This window comes from Canis lupus, chromosome X (genome assembly GCF_011100685.1).
Source record: "Canis lupus familiaris isolate Mischka breed German Shepherd chromosome X, alternate assembly UU_Cfam_GSD_1.0, whole genome shotgun sequence".
NCBI classification, from domain to species: Eukaryota; Metazoa; Chordata; class Mammalia; order Carnivora; family Canidae; genus Canis; species Canis lupus.
The window spans coordinates 44,459,759-44,481,301 of record NC_049260.1 but is presented as its reverse complement, the minus strand read 5'-3'; the positions used below and the strand labels follow the sequence as shown (position 1 = coordinate 44,481,301).

General features: G+C 36.1%; 1 pseudogene; it reads left to right on the top strand.

The window, feature by feature from the left end:
• Window positions 1-3,411: 3,411 nt before the first annotated feature.
• The window catches only part of LOC100687646, a 45,341-nt pseudogene continuing 27,209 nt past the window's right edge, over window positions 3,412-21,543 (top strand).

Sequence of the window (21,543 nt, the reverse complement as noted above, 5' to 3'; positions counted from 1 at the left end):
CACAAATAAATAATTATGTAAGATGATGGATATATTAACTAACCTTACTGTGGTAATCGTTTCACAATACATGTGTATCAGATCATTACCTTGTACACCTTCAATTTACACAATGTTATACATCAATATTATTTCAATAAAGCTGGAAAAACTGGTGCTGGGACTACTGAACTTCAACTGGCAAAATGACATATTTAGACTTTTACCTCACATCATACAAAAATTAACTCATAATAGATAACTCTACATGCAGTAGCTAAAACAGTACTTTCATACTTTCAGAAAAATCAGATTCAAATCTTCATGACCTAGTATTAGGCAATGATCTCTTGCATACAACACTAAAAACCCAATCTACAAAAGGAAAAAATAGTAAATTGTACTTCATCAGCCAATACCACTAGACTTCAAAAGAATAAGAAGAAACAAGCCACCCATTGGTAAAAATATTTGCAAATCATGTATCTGATAAGAGCTTTTATCTTAAGTATATAAGCAATTCTTATAACTAAGTAGCAAAAGGACAAATAAGCCAATTAAAAGTGGCCAAAATATTTTAATAGATATTTCATCAATGAAGATATATGATTATCCAATAACTACATGATAAAAACCTCATCTTTACTCATTAGAGAAATACAAATCTAAACTAATTCATATCCAGTAGAATAATTGTAATCAAAGTGACAAACAATAAAAAGTGTTTATGAGGATGTAGAGAAATTGAAGCCCATCCATTGAGGGTGGAAATGTAAAATAATGCATTCATTTTGGAAAACATAAGTTTATTAAATGGCTAAACATAAATTTACTATATGACTGTACTCCTACACATTCACTCAAGATAAATAAAAACATATGTTCCTACAAAGATTGTTGAATGTCTGTAGCAGCATTATTATTAATGGCCAAAAAATGAAAACAGCCCAAATGTCTTATCAATCTGTGAATGTTTACAACCTGAAGTATATTCATACAAAATACTATTAAGCATTTTAAGCGCTATTAAAGTATGCAGGATTGTTAAATATTATAACATGGAAGTCTCATAAACATTTTGCTAGTAAAATAAACCAGATACAAAATACTACATATTGTATTATTCAATTTTTGTGAAAGGACTAAAAATATAAAGACTGAAATATATAGAGACTGAAAATAGATTAATGGTTGTATGGGGCTGGGATAAGAGTAGAGATTGAGTGCAAATAGGCAGATGGGATTATTTTTGGGTATGTGTGTGGAAATGTCTAAATTTGACTTTGGTGATGGTTGCACAACTCTAAATTTACTAAAAAACATTGAGTGGACACTTAAAATCAGTGAATATTTTTTTTAATTTGGAGATAGTTGACACACCATGTTACATTCTGAAAAGGATTCTTTGTTGAAGATGTAGTTTGGAGAGTGATCATTTCAATTTGGGGCTTAGACAGAGATCTAAATTGGTCATCTATTAACAGGGATGAGCGAAAAGTCCTGAAGATTCAATGAGCATAGGGGAAAAAACTGAAGCTATCAGTGGATGAGATTTAATATACAGAATTAGATGAGTGAAGTTGAAGGGGAGGTCATCTCTAGTTTTTAGGTCCTTTGCCACAGAATTCGAAGAATAGTAGGAGTTTCTGCTATCTCCCAGAGATCAGAAAATTGTAGCAAACTCCAAGAATAGTCTGCATCTCTGAGGCAGATGACTGGAAGTTAAAACAGAAACTTCTTTAAAGCCTATGTTTACCAAAGCCACTGTAGCTGCAAAGAAAGATGGCTTCTGTTTCCCTTGTACCTTCCAAATCTCATGGGAGGCCATCTTGTTAGCAGAATATATAAAATATTGAAATTCCTATTGGCAAGAAGGTCTAGGAAAAAAAGAAATTTTCTAGGTTTCTAGCCACTGAGGTTCGGGGGAGAAAAGAAGAAATAGCTGGGAATGAATGTGCATTGCAAGGAAAACACAATGACTCTTTTACATTTTATTTTGTGAAAGGACCAAGTTAAACTCTATTTTGGCACTCTCCTGTGTGGTTGAGGGCAATTATCTATAATTTTCTGAACTTTAATTTCTTCATCAGTGAAACTGTAATAAAGACATCTATGTCACAGGATCTTTGTGATGATTAGCAGTTAGATTGCCTCCTATTCACTACATTGGTGATAGAGGTGTTCCTGCCCTGTGCTTATGGGGATGGCCAAGCACATAACACCAATACTGAACAGATGAGATTGCTAATGGTTTATTAGTCACCTATATTCACAACCTGGGGGAGAAGACACTGCATGTGAGGCAGGGCCACACAGAGTTGCCTTTGGCAACAGAGTAGATAACCAGGGCTGTGGAAAGCAGGCTTTTAAGTATTAAGAACATGAAGTGCCCCCCGTTTTCTACTGGTAGATTTGATTGCTTGTTTGAATAATTCCATGGGCAGTCAGAGAAGTGAAACCTGCTATTCAGGGATAAGCAGGAACTGTGCCTGGTTACCCTGATAAAAAAGGTTGTTTGGCTAGGGGATCTTATTCATGGGATAGGAGGGGAGAGAAACTCCTGGTTAGACCATTCAAGGCCTTCCAAATTTTACCAGATGTTAAGGCAGTACATAATGTTGAGCCTTAATTTTTAGTCTTAAACCATGCATCCATAAAGTGTCTAACACATGGTTGGAATTTATTTACAAGAATTATGGAAATTGTAAAAACAGACAAGTAAATCTAAAAAAAAAGTCAAGGAAGATTCCTTCTGAGGTGTACATGGATATTTAAAGCTATCAGATTTAAGCTAAGGTGAAACTCCTAAACTAGATATCTACCTGCTATTCTCTCCTAGAGAAAGAACATTCTTGTAATTTGGGGAAACTCTAAACACAGCCATTTATTACGGGAAAAAAATGGTCCTGAAATACATAGCCTGAAATAAAATAAAATGAAAGGAAAAAGCTGTTTTCCTTCCAGATTCCAAAAAAATCAATGCCTGAACCAAAGCCTGTGGTCATAACCCTTTACCACTGGTTCTTGTTAATAAAGTATTGCTCCAGAATAGGCTGGTCATATAGAAAGGCAATTGAAGCTTTTAAAAATGAGAAGAAAATGTGAGCTATTTTACATAGTGACGATACATTCTGAGACCAAAAGTCTATTTTGTGCAAGCTTTTTTTTTTTTTTAAATCTTAGGAATATGTGGGATTTCTTATTTATTTGTTTGCTTACTTACTTATTTATGAGAGATACACACAGAGAGAGAGGTAGAGACATAGGCAGATGGAAGAGGCTCCCCGTGGGGAGCCCGATGCAACTCTTGATCCCAGGACCCATATCACGCCCTAAGCTCAAGGCAGATGTCCAACCACTGAACCACCCAGGCGTCCCAATATGTGAGATTTCTGAAGCTGCTTGATGACACTAGGAGTTATGTGTACCCTCATGGGGACTAGTATCCCAGAGCCTCTGCCTGTCAGCACACGTTATCCTATCGGTAAGTAAATTATTTTCTCTACTAATCTTGTTTGGTATCCCTTTCTAATGCTTTGGGGAAAGCTTCAGGGAGTGAATTATATCAGACTGCAGCTACCGTAAACTATGTTTGCACTATGTACCAGATTCTGTGCTAGATGTGTCACCAAATTCTGCATTATCCTAACAAATTTGGAATGTAGCTCATATGATGCCGATTCAATAAGCTAGGACTCAGAAAGGTCAGATAACTACAAATTAAGGTGTGCCACTCAGAATCTAGTCAGACTATGGTTTTCTGTGCAACATGTTATGAATAACTGCTCAAATATTAATTTTTATTTTTTTATTTTTTGAAACATTTTTATTGGCGTAAACTTGCCAAGACATAGCATAAAACCCAGTGCTCATCCCGCCAAGTGCCCCCTCACTGCCCATCACCCAGTCACCCCAACCCCCCGCCAACCTCCCTTTCCACTACCCCTTGTTCGTTGCCCAGAGTTAGGTGTCTCTCATGTTTTGTCCTCCTCACTGATATTTTCACTCATTTTCTCTCCTTTCCCCTTTATTCCATTTCACTATTTTTATATGCCCCAAATGAGTGAGACCATATAATGTTTGTCCGTCTCCGATTGCCTTATTTCACTCCGCATAATACCCTCCAGTTCTATCCACGTCGAAGCAAATGGTGGGTATTTGTCATTTCTAATGGATGAGTAATATTCCATTGTATACATAGACCACATCTTCTTTATCCATTCATCTTTCGATGGACACCGAGGCTCCTTCCACAGCTTGGCTATTGTGGACATTGCTGCTATAAACATAGGGTGAAGGTGTCCCGGCATTTCACTGCATCTGTATCTTTGGGGTAAATCCCCAGCAGTGCAATTGCTGGGTCGAAGGGCAGATCTATTTTTAACTCTTTGAGGAACCTTCACACAGTTTTCCAGAGTGGCTGCACCAGTTCACATTCCCACCAACAGTGCAAGAGGGTTCACCTTTCTCCACATCCTCTCCAACATTTGTTGTTTCCTGTCTTGTTAATTTTCACCATTCTCCCTGGTGTGAGGTGGTATCTCATTGAGGTTTTAATTAATATTTCCCTGATGGCAAGTGATGCGAAGCATTTTCTCATGTGCTTCTTGGCCAGGACTACGTCTTCCTCTGTGAAATTTCTGTTCATGTCTTTTGCCCATTTCATGATTGGATTGTTTGTTTCTTTGCTGTTAAGCTCTTTATAGATCTTGGAAACTAGCCCTTTATCGGATACGTCATTTGCAAATATCTTCTCCCATTCTGTAGGTTGTCTTTTTAGTTTTTTTCACTGTTTCTTTTGCTGTGCAGAAGCTTTTTAGCTTGATGAAGTCCCAATAGTTCATTTTTGCTTTTGTTTCCCTTACCTTCATAGATGTATCTTGCAAGAAGTTGCTGTGGCCAAGTTCAAAAATGGTGTTGCCTGTGTTCTCCTCTAGGATTCTGATGGATTCTTGTCTCACATGTAGATCTTTCATCCATTTTGAGTTTGTCTTTGTGTATGGTGTAAGAGAATGGTCTAGTTTCATTCTTCTGCATGTGGATGTCCAATTTTCCCAGCACCATTTATTGAAGAGACTGTCTTTTTTCCAGTCGATAGTCTTTCCTGCTTTGTCGAATATTAGTTGACCATAAAGCTGAGAGTACAATTCTGGATTCTCTATGTTCCATTAATCTATGTGTCTGTTTTTGTGCCTGTACCACACTGTCTTGATGACCACAACCTTGTAGTACAACCTGAAACCTGGCATTATGATGCCCCCAGCTATGGTATTCTTTTTCAATATTCCCCTGGCTGTTTGGGGTCTTTTCTGATTCCACACAAATCTTAAGATGATTTGTTCTAACTCTCTGAAGAAAGTCCATGGTATTTTGATAGGGATTGCATTAAATGTATAATTTCCCCTGGGTAACATTGACATTTTCACAATATTAATTCTTCCAATCCATGAGCATGGAATATTTTTCCATCTCTTTGTGTCTTCCTAATTTCTTTCAGAAGTGTTCTGTAGTTTTTAAAGTATACATACTTTACCTCATTGGTTAGGTTCATTCCTAGGTATCTTATTCCTTTGGGTGCAATTGTAAATGGGATTGACTCCTTAATTTCTCTTTCTTCAGTCTCGTGGTTAGTGTATAGAAATGCCACTGACATCTGGGTATTGATTTTGTATCCTGCCACACTGCCGAATTGCTGTATGAGTTCTAGGAATCTTGGGGTGGAGTCTTTTGGGTTTTCTATGTACAGTATCATGTCATCTGCAAAGAGGGAGAGTTTGACTTCTTCTTTGCCAATTTGGATTTATTTATTTATTTATTTATTTATTTATTTATTTATTTACTTACTTATTTATTTTTGTTGCCTGATTAGTGAGGCTAGGACTTCTAGTCCTATATTGAATAGCAATGGTGAGAGTGCACATCCCTGTTGTGTTCCTAATCTTACAGAAAGGCTCCCAGTGTTTCCCCCTTGAGAATGATATTTGTTGTGGTCTTTTCATAGATGGCTTTTAAGATGCTGAGGAATGTTCCCTCTATCCCTACACTCTGAAGAGTTTTGATCAGGAATGCATGCAGTATTTGGTCAAATGCTTTCTCGGCATCTATTGAGAGGATCATATGGTTCTTGTTTTTACTCTTTATGAAATGATCAATCACATTGATTGCTTTATTGAACCAGCCTTGCATCCCGGGGATAAATCCCACTTGGTCATGGTGAATAATATTCTTAATGTATTGTTGGATCCTATTGGCTAGTATTTTGTTGCGAATTTTTGCAACTGTGTTCATCAGGGATATTGGTCTACAATTCTCCTTTGTGGTGGGGTCTTTGTCTCGTTTTGGAATTAAGGTGATGCTGGACTCATAGAATGAGTTTGGAAGTACTCCATCTTTATCTTTCCCAACAGTTTTAGTAGAATAGGTATGGTTCCTTCTTTAAACATTTGATAGAATTCCCCTGGGAAGCCATCTGGACCTGGACTTTTGTGTCTTGGCAGGTTTTTGATGACTGCTTCAATTTCCTCCCTGGTTATTAGCCTGTTCAGTTTTTCTATTTCTTCCTGTTCCCGTTTTGCTAGTTTGTGGTTTTCCAAAAATATGCCCATTTCTTCTAGATTGCCTAATTTATTGGCATAAAGCTGCTCATAATACGTTTTTAAAATAATTTGTATTTCCTTGGCATTGGTGGTGATCTCTCCTTTTTCATTCGTGATTTTATTAACTTGAGTCTTTTTTCTTTTGTTTTAATAAGGCTGGCTAATGGTTTATCTATCTTATTAATTCTATCAAAGAACCAACTCCTGGTTTTGTTGATCTGTTCCGTAGTTCTTCTGGTCTGAATTTCATTAAATTTTGCTCAAATCTTTATTAACTCTCTCCTTCTGTTCGGTGTAGGATCTATTTGCTTTTTTTTCTCTAGCTCCTTTAGGTGCAAGGTTAGCTTTTGTATTTGAGTTCTTTCCAGTTTTTGGATGGTTGCTTGCATTGAGATGTATTTCCCCCTCAGGACTGCTTTTGCTGTATTCCAAATATTTTGAATGGTTGTATCTTCATTCTCATTAGTTTCCATGAATCTTTTCAATTCTTCACTAATTTCCTGGTTGACCCTTTCATCTTTTAGCAGGATGGTCTTTAACCTCCACGTGTTTGAAATCTTTCCAAATTTCTTCTTGTGATTGAGTTCTAGTTTCAAAGCATTATGGTCTGAAAATATGCAGGGGACCATCCTAATCTTTTGGTATCAGTTAAGATCTGATTTGTGACCCAGTATGTGGTCTATTCTGGAGAAAGTTCCATGTGCACTCGAGAAGAATGTGTATTCAGTTGCGTTTGGATGTAAAGTTCTGTAGATATCTGTGAAATCCATCTGGTCCAGTGTATCCTTTAAAGCTCTTGTTTCTTTGGACATGTTGTGCTTAGATGATCTATGAATTGCTGAAAGCACCGTGTTCAATTCTCCCAGTATTAGTGTATTATTTTCTAAGTATTTCTTAACTTTGATTATTAATTGATTGATATACTGGCAGCTCCCACATTCAGGGCATAAATATTCATGATTGTTAGGTCCTCTTATTGGATATGTCCTTTAAGTATGATATAGTGTCCCTCTTCATCTCTTACTACAATCTTTGGGATAAACTTTAATTTATCTGATATGAGGATGGCTACCCCTGCTTTCTTTTGAGGACCATTTGAATGGTAAATCGTTCTCTAACCTTTCATTTTCAGGCTGGAGGTGTCCTAAGGTCTCAAATGAATCTCTTATAGACAGCAAATTGATGGGTCTTGCTTTTTTATCCAGTCTGAAACCCTGTGTCTTTTGATGGGGTCATTAAGCCCATTCACGTTCAGAGTTACTGTTAAAAGATATGAATTTAGTGCCGTCATAATACCTATTCTGTCCTTGTTTTTTGGATCGTTTCCTTGGACTTCGTATTTCTTTTATAGAATCCTCCTTAATATTTCTTGTAGAGCTGGTTTGGTGGTCACATATTCCTTCAGTTTCTGCCTATCTTGGAAGCTCTTTATCTCTCCTTCTATTCTGAATGACAGCCTTGCTGTATAAAGTATTCTTGGTTGCATGTTCTTCTCATTTAGGACCCTGAATATATCCTGCCATCCCTTTCTGGCCCACCAGGTCTCTGTGGAGAGGTCTGATGTTAACCTAATACTTCTTGGGGGATCCCTAGCTGGCTCAGTGGTTTAGCGCCTGGCTTTGGCCCAGGGCGCGATCCTGGAGTCCTGGGATCGAGTCCCCTGTCGGGCTCCCTGCATGGGGCCTGCTTCTCCCTCTGCCTGTGTCTCATCTCTCTCTCTCTCTCTCTCTCTCTCTCTTTCTCTCTCTCTCTCTCTCATAAATAAATGGAATCTTAAAAAAAAGAATAAAAAAAAACACAACCAAAAACTTAATACTTCTCCCCATGAAGGTTAGGGATCTCTTGTCTCTTGCTGCTTTAAGGATCTTCTCTTTACTTTGGAATTTGCAAGTTTCACTATGAAATGTCTGGGTGTTGAATGGTTTTTATTGATTTTAGGGGGGTATATCTCTATCTCCTGAATATGAATGCCTGTTTCCCTCCCCAAGTTAGGGAAGTTCTCAGCTATGATTTTTTCAAATACACTTTCTGGTCCTTTGTCCCTTTCGGCGTCCTCTGGAACCCCAATTAAATATAGATTTTTCCTTCTGAAGCTGTCATTTATTTCCCTTAACCTATCCTCATGATCTTTTAATTGTTTTTATCTTTTTTTCCTCAGCTTCCTTCCTTACCATCAACTTGTCTTCTGTGTCACTCCCTCATTCTTCTACCTCGCTAACCCTTGTTGTTAGGACCTCCAGTTTGGATTGCATCTCATTTAATTAATTTTAAATTTTGGTCTGATTAGATATAAATGTTGCAGTCATGATGTCTCTTGAATCCTTTATGCTTTTTTCCAGAGCCACCGGTAGCTTTATAATTGTGCTTCTGAATTGGCTTTCTGACATTGAATTATAATCCAAATTATGATTAATAATTGCCACCAAAATATTCCCAAAAGTATAGATCACAATTTTATTTACCATAGTATTTTGAACTGTTTTCATTGAGAGAGTTGGTCTAAGCAATATAATTTTCTATAATTCTAGAAATGTAAATCTGTGATCTAAATTTTAATTACTATGTTACATACTGCAGGTTGGTTAAAATAGCAAAAATATGATAATTTTCTTATTTTGAAATTTCTCTTATTTTCTATAAGTCTTATGTATTCATTTTAGTATTAGAAAATAATTTTTTTATTTTTAATTTTTTGGCTTTTTAGGTTTTTATTTTAATTCCAGTTAGTTAAAATACATTGTTCTATTAGTTTCTGGAATATACTTGTCCGTGATGAGAACCAGGTGGTGTATGGAATTGCTGAATCACTATAAATGTTCTTTTTCAAATAAATAAATTTATAAGTATTTATTCAGCATCTCTAAAGTATGTAGATATATTTAAACAGAATAGGTCGGATGTATACACACACTGACATATACATGCATATACATTGACACAATCTGAATTCTATTAGATGTTTTGCTGCCAAAGGAGTTTTATTAAAATCTTTGTAGAGAAGGAACTTATTACAGCATTCATGATAACTATAAAAATTGAAATCAAAAAGTACCTAAGAATTAGAGACCTTCATATTTTTTGACTTGGGTGGTTACATTTGTACTTACTTTGCATTAATTCATTGTTTTGTGCACTTCCTGTGATGTAGGAAAGATGTTGAGGTTCAGAGCCAATGACCAAGAAGGAATTCTTCAGAAGTCTTTGGTACAAAAAGGTGGTTTTATTAAAGCACAGAGACAGGACCCCTGGGCAGAGATAGCTGCACTGGGATAATAAAGAGTGGCCCATAATATACATTCAAGTTGGGAGGGGGTTAGGGATAGCATAAGTCTATAGCAAATTTTGGAAGCAAGGTTTCCAGAACCCTGAGGGAGCTAGCTATTTTTTAGGAAAATCTCATTTATTACTGTCTAATAAAACCTTAGTCATGAGACCCTTCAGATGTGTATTGGTGGATCATACGCCTGGGGGGTGATTGCCAACAAGTATCTTGTGGGTTGAGATAAGGGAAATTTCTAAAGGAATTTTTTTTATATGTTAGGGTAGACTTTTAAAATCCTGGGGGTGGGTAGGGATAATGTTAAGCTAAGATTGTCTTTTGCCCTTAGCAAAGCATTGACATCAAGGCAGCTGAGTTCCTAGAGGAATGTCACTGTGCTGTTTCAAGGACTTGTCAGTGTGCTGTAAGTAGTAAGGAAATTTAATTTTTTTTGTCTTTGTTTTTCACTTCACTTATGTGTGTTATCCCCCACCACCAAGAAGAAAGAAAACCAGGAAGAACTAAATTAAATTAACACTGTTCATATATGGAGGTAGAAAGAGGGAGATTTTTTTCCTTTTTTAATTTATTTTAATTTTTTTCTCTAATATTGATCCCTCATCTAGAGGGGGAAGAGTACTGTCTTGATTTGCCTTTCTGAAAAAAAAAAAACTTGGACCATGGCAAGAGCATTACTGATAATATAAAAAGCCACACAGAAAAGCTGAAAGTTCATCTTTGCTTTGTCTTTCAATTTTGTCCACAGTGAGTGGTGCCATTATGAACTTTACTTTGCTCACCACAACCTCTTCCATGAAAGTTCTGATTACATGATTTTTACAGTATTTTTTAAGTTTTTATTTAAGTTACAGTTAGCTAACATACAATGTAATATTAATTTCAAGTGTACAATACAGTGATTCAGTACTTCCATACATCACCTAGTGCTCATCATAAGTGCATTCCTTAATCCCCATCACCTATATCACCCCCTTCCATTTCCCCTCTGGTAACCATCAGTTTGTTCTCTATAGTTAACAGTCTATTTCAAATAAAATCTAAAAAGTGGGGTAGTGAGCACGTGGGTGGCTCAGTTGGTTAAGCAGCTGCCTTCAGCTCAGGTCATGATCCCAGGGTCCTGGGATCAAACCCCTTAGCAGGATCTCTGCTCAGCAGAGAGTTGGCTTCTCCCTCTCCCTCTGCTCCTTCTCCTGGTTCATTCTCTCTCTCTCTCAAATAAATAAATAAAATCTTAAGAAAAGAGTCTGTTTCTTGGTTTGAAATATATAAACTACTAAGACTGAAATAGTAAGAAATAGAAAATCTGAACAAACAGCAAATAAATTGAATCAGTAATCAAAAAACTCCCAAGAAACAAAAGTCCAGGACCACATGGAATCACAGGGGAATTCTATCAAATATTTAAAGAAGAGTTAAACTATTCTTTCTCAAACTATTCTTCTCAAACTATTCAAAAAAATAGAAATGGAAGGAAAACTTCCGGGATCCCTGGGTGGCGCAGCGGTTTGGTGCCTGCCTTTGGCCCAGGGCGCGATCCTGGAGACCCGGGATCGAATCCCACATCAGGCTCCCGGTGCATGGAGCCTGCTTCTCCCTCTGCCTGTGTCTCTGCCTCTCTCTCTCTCTCTCTCTGTGACTATCATAAATAAATAAAAAAAAAATTAAAAAAAAAAAGGAAGGAAAACTTCCAGAATCATTCTATGAGGCCACTATTATCCTGATATCAAAACTGGATAAAGACTCTACTGAAAGAGAACTACAGGCCAATATCTGTGATGAACATGGATGCAAAAATTCTCAATAAAATGCTAACAAACCAAATCCAACAATACATTTTTAAAAATCATTCACCACTATGAAGTGGGATTTATTCTGGACTGCAAAGGTATTTCAATATTCACAAATCAATCAACATGACACACCACATAATAAAAGAAAGGATAAGAACCATATGATCTTTTCTAATAGATAAAGAAAAAGCATTTGACAAAGTACAACATCCATTCATGATTTTATAAAAACCTCAACAAAATAGGTTTAGAGGGAACATACCTCAACATAATAAGGGCCATATATGAAAAACCCACAGCTAATATCAACCTCAATGGGGAAAAAATGAAAACTTTTCCTCTATGGTCAGGAACAAGACAGAGGTGACCATTCTAATCACCATTATTCAACATAGTATTGGAAGTCCTAGCTTCAGCAGACAACAAAAAGAAATGAAAGGCATCCAAATCAGCAAAGAAATAAAACTTTCATTATTTGCAGGTGATATGATATTCTATATAGTAAATCTAAAGGATGCCACCAAAAAACTGCTAGAACCGATACACGAATTCAGTAAAGTCACAGGATACAAAATCAATGTACAGAAATCTGTTGCGTTTCTATACACCAATAATGAAGCAGCAGAAAGAGAAATGGAGTAATCAACCCCATTTATAATTGCACAAAAAAGTAAGATAGCTAGGATTAAACCTAACCAAAGAGCTAAAAGACATGTAGTCTGAAAACTATAAAGTATTTTTAAAATTTGATTTTATCATCATAAGGACACTTGACAAGATCTATCCTCTGAACAAAATTTGAAGTGTATAATGCATTATTGTTGATTATAAGTAGAATGTTTCAGATGAGATCTTTAATTTATTCATCTTACTTGACTGAAACTTTATGCCTGTTGATTAATAACTCCCCTGTTTTCCCTTCCCCTTACCCCGGCAACCATAATTCCAGTCTTTGATTCTATGAATTTGACTACTTTAGACAACTCATGTAAGTGGAATCTTGCAGTATTCGTCTTTCTGTGACTGGCTTATTTCAATTAGCATAATGTCCTCAGGTTTTCTCCATGTTGTCACATACTGCAGAATTTTCTTTTGAGATCTATCACATTTTCTTTATTCATTTATCTGTGGATAGACATGTATGTTGTTTTACACTTGGCAATGAATATAAGAGTGCTGATATGTTTTTGAGATCCTGGTTTCAATTATTTCAGATAAATAATCAGAAACAGGATACTGGATCATATGGTAGTTTTATTTTTATTTTTTTGTAGAGCCACCATATTATTTTCCATAGTGGCTTTTTCTTCTTTTCTACAAATAATATTCTGTTCTTTTTCTATGCTTCTAAAATATTGGTTTATCTTTTTAATAACTAGAAATAAGAAAGTACAACAAAAGCAAAAATTTAGAAATAAAACAATGTGTGACTTCCAATATTTATATATTTCATAGATCACATATAAGGTTTAGCCTTACTGGGGGACTTACTCAAACATAATAGTGACTATTGTTATAAGTTTAAAGTAGTATAGAAGGGCAGCCCTGGTGGCGCAGCGGTTTAGCGCCGCCTGCAGCCAGCCCATGGCGTGATCATGGAGACCCGGGATTGAGTCCCATGTCGGGCTCCCTGCTTGGAGCCTGCTTCTTCTTCTGCCTGTGTCTCTGCCCCTCTCTCTCTCGCTCTGTATCTCTCATGAGTAAATAAAATAAAATCTTAAAAAATAAAGTAGTATAGAAGAATCTTTGATTAAGTTGGTGGTGGTAGGTAATGATGATATTGTATTTCTCTCAAATCTTATAGTAGTACCCAAGGAATATGTTTCCCTGATAAAACCTTCTGACTGCATTCTGTGGATTTCAAAAAATAGTGTGTTACCAAGACAAAGAACATTATTTGTGCACATGTAGCACACTTGTGTGTTATATAATGCCATATATATGCAAATACACATAAAGGTATCTTCAAAGTGTATTAGAATTTTAAAAAGGGTAATCAAGACCAGAGCTACTAATATTATAAGCTTAATCAGCTGTGGTAAACTCTTGGCCAATATTACACCTGTTCTCCACAAGATTCTTGAAGTAGATAAGAGCATGTACATTTTATAGCACTGAGGCTCAATGATATTAAGTGACTTGTCCTCAGTTACATAGCATAATCTCACTAAATCCAAAGACTATCCTGGCTGTTCTGACACGTTCCCATCTCAAGTCAGCCTTTTCTCAGAAATTCTGACTCCTCCAGAATATTCTAGCATAAAGATATTTATGGAAAGTGACCATTACTGGCCTTAACTGTCACTCTGCTCTGAGTTTGACTAAAGAAAAATTGCCAGCACACAGGTTATTTCTATGGCCCATCCACTCACATAGTTTGCTTCAGCTTCATCAGGTTTGGGAGCTGTAACATAGACGATGATTATGTGAGTCTAAGGAACTTGGATATGTCCTGGGTCAGTTCTGTGGTTGCTCTAGGGTCTGTTCCAGGGAATCACATTGCTCTCTGCCAAGGAGGTAGAGAGGCCTTCATCAAATACACATTTCTACTCTAAAATCCATAAAATTTTTCTTTAAGGCACAAATGACAAGAGGTAAAATCCTGTGCCCTGCTATTTGCAATCTGTGTGGACCTGGGTAAGACATTTAGTTGTTGGGAGGAAAGTTTTTTCCTCTAATTTAGGTTTAAATAGTCAAGGCCTGTAAATTAGATGGCAATAAATAGATTAACAGGAGAAAAATGCATGCATAAGTGGGAGCACTCAGTAATGAGTAACTCAATGAATAGCCAGAAACAAAGGTATATATACCAACTTAACAAAAGGGAGAGAGGTTAGGACTTCAGTGGGAAATTCATGCAAGGTTCTGTCAGGTTTTTTGATGCTAATGACAATGGTTAGTCCATCTCCTTCTAGGCTCAACATTTCCATGTGTGTGTGAGTATGTGTGTGTGTGTTTTATTTTTGGAGAGGGGGTTATAGAAGCTGAATTCATACCTTCTGGTACTAATGGTCAGTTCTCCTTTAATCAGGAAAATTCCTGGGAGGGACAGGTCAATAGCAGTTGTATTTTTGGTAGATTCTACTTAAATTTAAATGTTTCTATGACTGCTGTTTATTCAGATATTTTCTATTTAAAATCACCTTTATGCCACTTTAGTGGATTGCTAATTCCTTCATAGGTATTCTGAACCTATTTTCTCATCTGTCATGTGTGTGTGGGGGACATCTGCTTTGCAGATTGGATCTGAAAATTTCATGGAATAATATACATAAAATACCTGACATGGTGGAGGGAGGGTGCCAATAAATGATATCATTCCTCTCCCTCTTCCTCTTACTGCATATTCTATCTCTTGGCTTTGATTACCAGCCCTAGACCCATTATTTGTTGAATCCTGTCTCACCTTAAATCACTGCTGTCTCAAGTTTTCTTGATCTATCTACTCAGCTTCTGAAAACACAGGAAAGATTTTTGTGAACACACAGGCAGAGTTCCTGCTCACAGCTTCAACTTGGAAAGAAATTTCCTCATTACACAATTCACCATAATTTACCTACTTAAAACCCAAGGACATTTAGTGGGTGCCTACCATGAGCTGAGTTCTGTATCTTCCCTTATCTCCTACAGTTCTTGCAGCCCATAGCTCACTGTCCCTGCCTCCCTCCAGAAACCTCTATCTTCCAGGCTCCATCTCCTCCTCCAGTTCTTTGTACAAGGAGGACAAGTTCCTTCTCTCTTTCAGGCCTCTATCTGCATTCTCATACCCAGAAACTAGATCACAAAGAGCCCTTCTCAGATGGTCACTCCTTAATAGTTCTCAGGAAGGTGTAAATAACAATTGCTTTATGTTCTCAGAAAGACTTAAAAATATCCATTTTCCTCTGTTCTAGTATGCTTCAATGTTAGATGCACAGGCAGTGAGCCAGAGGACCTGGGGAATGGCCTGTGGAATGAGAAATTGCTGAAAGTATGAAGAAGAGATGGCCTGAAAACCAGAGGGCTGAATCAGTGAGAAAAGGGGGAAAGGGATCAGGAGGAAGCACTTAGGAATAATTGGGAAACTGCCACAGTGTACTCCAAGTGGGCTTTAGCACCCAAAAAACTTGAGTCAGAGTTTTTGTTTTTCCCTTTGTCTTTTGTGTCTTTGTGTGACCCTAGACTATTCCTAACTTCTTTGAGCCTTAATCTCATCTGTGGTAATGGGAAAAATATTTTGTAGAAGCGCTATCATAATGATTGAAAGAGAGAAGATATATAAAGTACTTAGTATAATGCATATCACCAGGTTATTATTACTTGTACTGAATCTTAATTTCATTTTAAAATATTTTATAACATTATGTTGTGTTCTTAGTTTTTAATCTTAGAGCTATGATTCATTTTAAAAGATATTTTTCTTTCAACAAAACAAAAACATATTAAGTAAAAGTACAGACTGTGCACAGATAAAGTAAAAACCATTAAGAGTGACACTAGAATGATTGAGATCAAGGAAAGTTGCAGTAAATTCTTACATGTACTATTAAATACTAGTTACCATGTGGAATGCCAAAGATAATGAGTCAGATATTTTTGTCTTCAAAAATTCACATCTTATTAGAAGGGTTTGCTTCATATCTATACATAAAAGCAAAATAACTGGTGCCTACATCAATAATATCTTTGGTGCTATGTCCACATTGGGCAAATGATTTTCTTATCAAAGTTACTTACAAAATAGTGATTAACTCAAAATTTACTGGTGCTTAACAGGATTTAGACAGTAAACTGGATGCTGAATTTACAAAAACCAGTGAAATAGGCTCCCTAATTTCAAGGGTCTCTTGGTCTAGTTGGGCAAACATATTCATTTGATGAATATTACCGAGTGAATACAATGTATCAGGGACTGTTCTAAAATTAATACCACCCAGGTAGCTAATAGTAGAGTCAGTCTTCAATTCTGGGTCTCTTGACTCCAACCTGCAATATGTTTCATTTCTAGCTACCAAAACATGTTCCATAGCTCTTTTGGCTCTACTTAAAATCTGTTAAAGTCTCTAAAAAACCTTTTTCTGGTACTTCCTCATATGGGAACCCTGGAGGTGAAAGGTTTGTCTAGCTATGACGGTTCAAGGCTCTGAGCTAGGTCTTTCATCTTCCCTTTCCCAGACAACAACTGTTTCTGAAGAACTGATCTCTTAGCACTAGACTTTACTAAGATGGCAGAAACATAGAGGCCACTGCAGCTTCATAACCCTTCATACTGGGTAAAATATCTGCCTTCCATAGAAGGGCCCAATATTGTGGTTCTCACTTCCCAAGCTCTCTGCTCCTTCTTAACACACACAAAAGTCAGGATATCTACAAATGACCTGTTGGTTTTAGCACATTACTTATCTGAGTTTTGACTGACAGTGACCTTGCCCTTTATGGGGATGCTAAGGCTTGCTGTGTGCCTGGATTTTCAAAATGTGAATCCCTTTGAGGATAACTGTCTCATTGGGAATTATACATGCCACTACATATGGAATAAGTAAAGTGTTGCCATAATAAGCAGAAAAAGGATCAGCTTAGTGTCAAGCATACTTAAATGTAAAGTCCCATATCCAGCACTCACTAGCTATCTACCCTCTATCACTGATACCTATACAAATAATATATATAATATACAATAAATATATAATGAAATTATATATAATAGTATAATACACATAATTGGCTTACTATTACTTATACTGAAGCTTAATTTCATTAAGAATATTTTATAACATAATTTTGTATTCTTAGTTTTTAACCTTAGAGTTAAGTTTTATTTTAAAAGAGAATTTTTTTCAAAGAATGAAAACATCTGGGGCAGCCCAGGTGGCTCAGCACTTTAGCGCCGCCTTCAGCCCAGGGTGTGATCCTGGAGACCCGGGATTGGGATCAGTATCGAGTCCCATGTCAGGCTCCCTGCATGGAGACTGCTTCTCCCTCTGCCTGTGTCTCTGTCTCTGTCTCTCTCTCTCTCTGTCTCTCATGAATAAATAAATAAAATCTCTTAGAAAATTTTTAAAAAAGAATGAAAACATCTATATCTATATATTTGTAAATTTACATGGCACAGAATTGATAATGAAGAAAGGTTATGATTTATTTATCTGTGTATGTTTCTCCCCCCAATTCTTCTCTGAGCATCTTGAAGACAGGATTTCTATATGCTTCATCTCTGTGTTCTCCATACCTAGCGCAGTACCTAACATATACTTGGTGTTAGTGTATTCTAGTTAATCAAATACATTCTTGGTCTCTTACTCTGCAAGGTGATATGATTCCATTTGGAAGTTCTTTTCAAAGCTTATACCCACCAGTTCCATGGAAATTACTAAGATGCTTAGAGAGAATTCAGATTTTCCTATATTATAATTTTTAACTTGCTTATTTCTATTATTTCAAAGATTTTGGGGACGCCTAAGTGGCTCAATGGTTGAGCATCTACCTTTTGGTTCAGGGCATGATCCCAGCCTTGGGATCAAGTCTCACATCAGGCTCCCTGCGAGGAGCCTGCTTCTCCCTCTGCCTGTGTCTCTGCCTCTCTCTGTGTATCTCTCATGAATAAATAAATAAAATCTTTAAAAAGATTTTTATTTATTTGAGAGAGAGAGAGAGAACATGAGCAGGAGCAGAGGCAGACGGGGAGGGAGAAGCGGACTCCACACTGATCAGGGAGTCCGATGTGGGGCTTAATTCTAGGACCCTCGGATCATGACCTAAGCCGAAGGCAGATGTTTAACTGACTGAGCCACACAGATACCCCTAACTTGATTATTTTTATTTGAGGCTTTGATTCGAATGTGGCTAGATGCGGGCCAAATTTGTTTCTTCACATTCTACACTAGGCTGGGTAATAATACACCTAACATCACACAATATAGGCAATACAATAATATTATTATTACCCAAAATGTCATTGAATTCTTTGTGGACATGCAGAGTTTATCAAAATGGTTGCATGGACTCATGGCAAAACAAAATATTCTCTTTTTCTGAGTCACTTTATGAAGTTTTATGAATGCCAAGGGAACTGAGTTTCCAACTACTTAAACAGTTGGTCCAAGGTTACACAACTATTAACTGGTAGAAATGTGATTAGAATACAGATCTATACTAGGATAAAGGTCTAGATTATTAATTATATCATGCAGAAGAATAAAAAACAACACAGCATAAAAAAAAAAAAACACAGCAAACACAGTTCGGGGAATCTAGTGTTTTTAAGCAGGTGAGGATCATATCCAAGCTGTAAACTCTATGTGCCACTAAAAATGCCATAATAAAAAACCAGCAGTCAATGAAATAATTCTTTATATAAGTCATGATGGTAGTGCTAAGGATCTAGAAAAACTTGAACTCAAATCCTAACTCCACTCCAACTTTTGGTTTCCATTTATATAATTGGCATTAATAGCAAGATGTTATGAGAATTAAGGAAGAGGAAATGCTTAACCTGGGGCCTAGTGCATAGACTTGTTCTTTACCAATGTTGGATGACCCATTCCTTTTCTTTGATCCTAGGCAATGTTAAGCATTAACCCCTTTAACCATAGATAAAATTTCTGTTACAAAAGCAAATGTGATGATTGCTCTTGTCTCTCTCCTTGTTGGTGAAGATAAAAGATGGGAGTTAAAGTTCAAATAATTAGGAAATAATACTTAAGCAATATTAATGAAATATTTAATAATTGTAAATCCAAACATTGGAATGCTATGCTCTTAAAAATGATTTTACTATTCTTTTTTATTTTATTTTCCTGTATATTTTTATTGGAGTTCAATTTGCCAACATATAGTACTATTCTTTTTTTAAAAGATTTTATTTATTTTTTCGTGAGAGACACAGAGACATAGGCAGAGGGAGAAGCAGGCTCCTCGAAGGGAGCCTCATGTGGGACTCAATCCCCGGATCCCAGGATCACAACCTGAGCCAAAGGCAGACACTCAACCACTGAGCCAACCAGATTTTCTATTCTTAAATTATATATTCTTTCAATGTTATTCTAATAGGGGCATATTAACATGGTTATGTTGAGTTCCACTGGGATTGTATTAAGTCTGTAAGTGAAATGTATAAATCTAGAGAAATATGTATAGGATCTATGTGTGGAAAACTACAAAACTCTGATGAAAAATCAAAGAACTAAATAAATGGTGAAATATTCCATATATACATATAGGAAAATTCAATAGTCCAGACATCTGTTCTTCCCAATTTGATTTATGGATTCAATGTAATTCTAATCAAAGTAAGAGTAAGTTATTTTGCAGATATTGAAAACATGATTTTATATTTATGTTCAAAGACAAAAAATAAGAATTGTCAACACAATATTGAAGAAAAAAGAAGTTGGAGGGCTGGTACTATCTAACTTCAAATCTTCCCATAAACCTACAGTAATCAAGACAGTATAGTATTGGAAAAATAATTAAAAGAGATATATGGAACAGAAGAGAGCCAAGAAATACACCCATAAAAATATACAAAAATGATCTTTGATTAAGGAGCAAAGGTAATTTAATGGAAAAATACAGTCTTCTCAACAAATGGTGTTAGAACAACTGGACATCCACTTTCAAACTAAATAAATGTAGACAAGACCTTACATCTTTCACAAAAACTAACCTAAACTGGACCATAGATCTAAAAGCAAAACACAAGGCTATGAAACTCTCAGAAGATAACATAGGAAAAATCTGGGTGACCTTGGGTTTGGAAATCATATTTTAGATACAATACCAAATGTGCAATCTATGAAAGAAAAAACTAATAACTTAGAGTCAGTTAAAATTAAACACATGTGCTCTGCAAAACACTTTTTTCTTTTTAAAAAGTTTTTATTTAAATTCCAGTTAGTTAACATACAGTGTAATATTAGTTTCAGGTGTATAATATAGTGATTTAACACTTATATATATCACCCAGTGTTCATCACAAGTGTACTCCTTAAATCCCATCACCTATTTAATCTATCCCCCACCACCTAGCCCCCTACTCTGGTAATAATCAGTTTTGCTCTCTATAGTAAAGAATCTGTTTCTTGGTTTGCCTCTCTCTCCTTTTCCCCCTATGATTATTATATTTCTTAAATTCTACACTTGAGTGAAATCATATGGTATTTGTCTTTCTCTAACTTATTTTGCTTAGCATAATACTCTCTAGCTCCATCCATGATATTACAAATGGCAAGATTTCATTCTTTTTGATAGCTGAGTAATATTCCATTGTGTACATATATACCACATCTTTATCCATTCATCAATCGATGGATACTTGGGCTGTTTCCATAATTTGGCCATTGTAAATAATACTGCTACAAACATTGGGGTGCATGTATACTTTTGAGTTAGTATTTTTATATTCTTTGTGTAAATACTTAGTAGTATACTTGCTGGATTGTAGCATAGTTCTTTTTGCAAAACTCACTCTTAAGAGAATTCAAAGACAAACCAGAGGCTGGGAGAAAATTTTTGCAAAATACATATCCAAATAAAGGTCTGGCATCTAAAACATACAGAGAAAAAACTCAACAAGAACAAAACAAACAACCTAATTAAATATAGGCAAAAGATATGAACAAATATCTCACCAAACAAGAGATACAGATGGCAAATAAGCATGTGAAAAGATGCTCAACATTATAGTTCTTTAGCGAACTGCAAATTAAAATAACAATGGGAAACCACTACAAACTTATCAAAATGTCAAAAATCCAAAACACTGCCAAATGCTGGCAAGGATGTGGAACAACAGGAATTCTCATCCATTACCAGTGAGAATGGGAATGCAAAATAGTACAGCCAATTTGGAAAATAGTTTGGCAATTTCTCACAAAACTACACATTACCATATAACATGATCGATCAATTAAACTCCTTG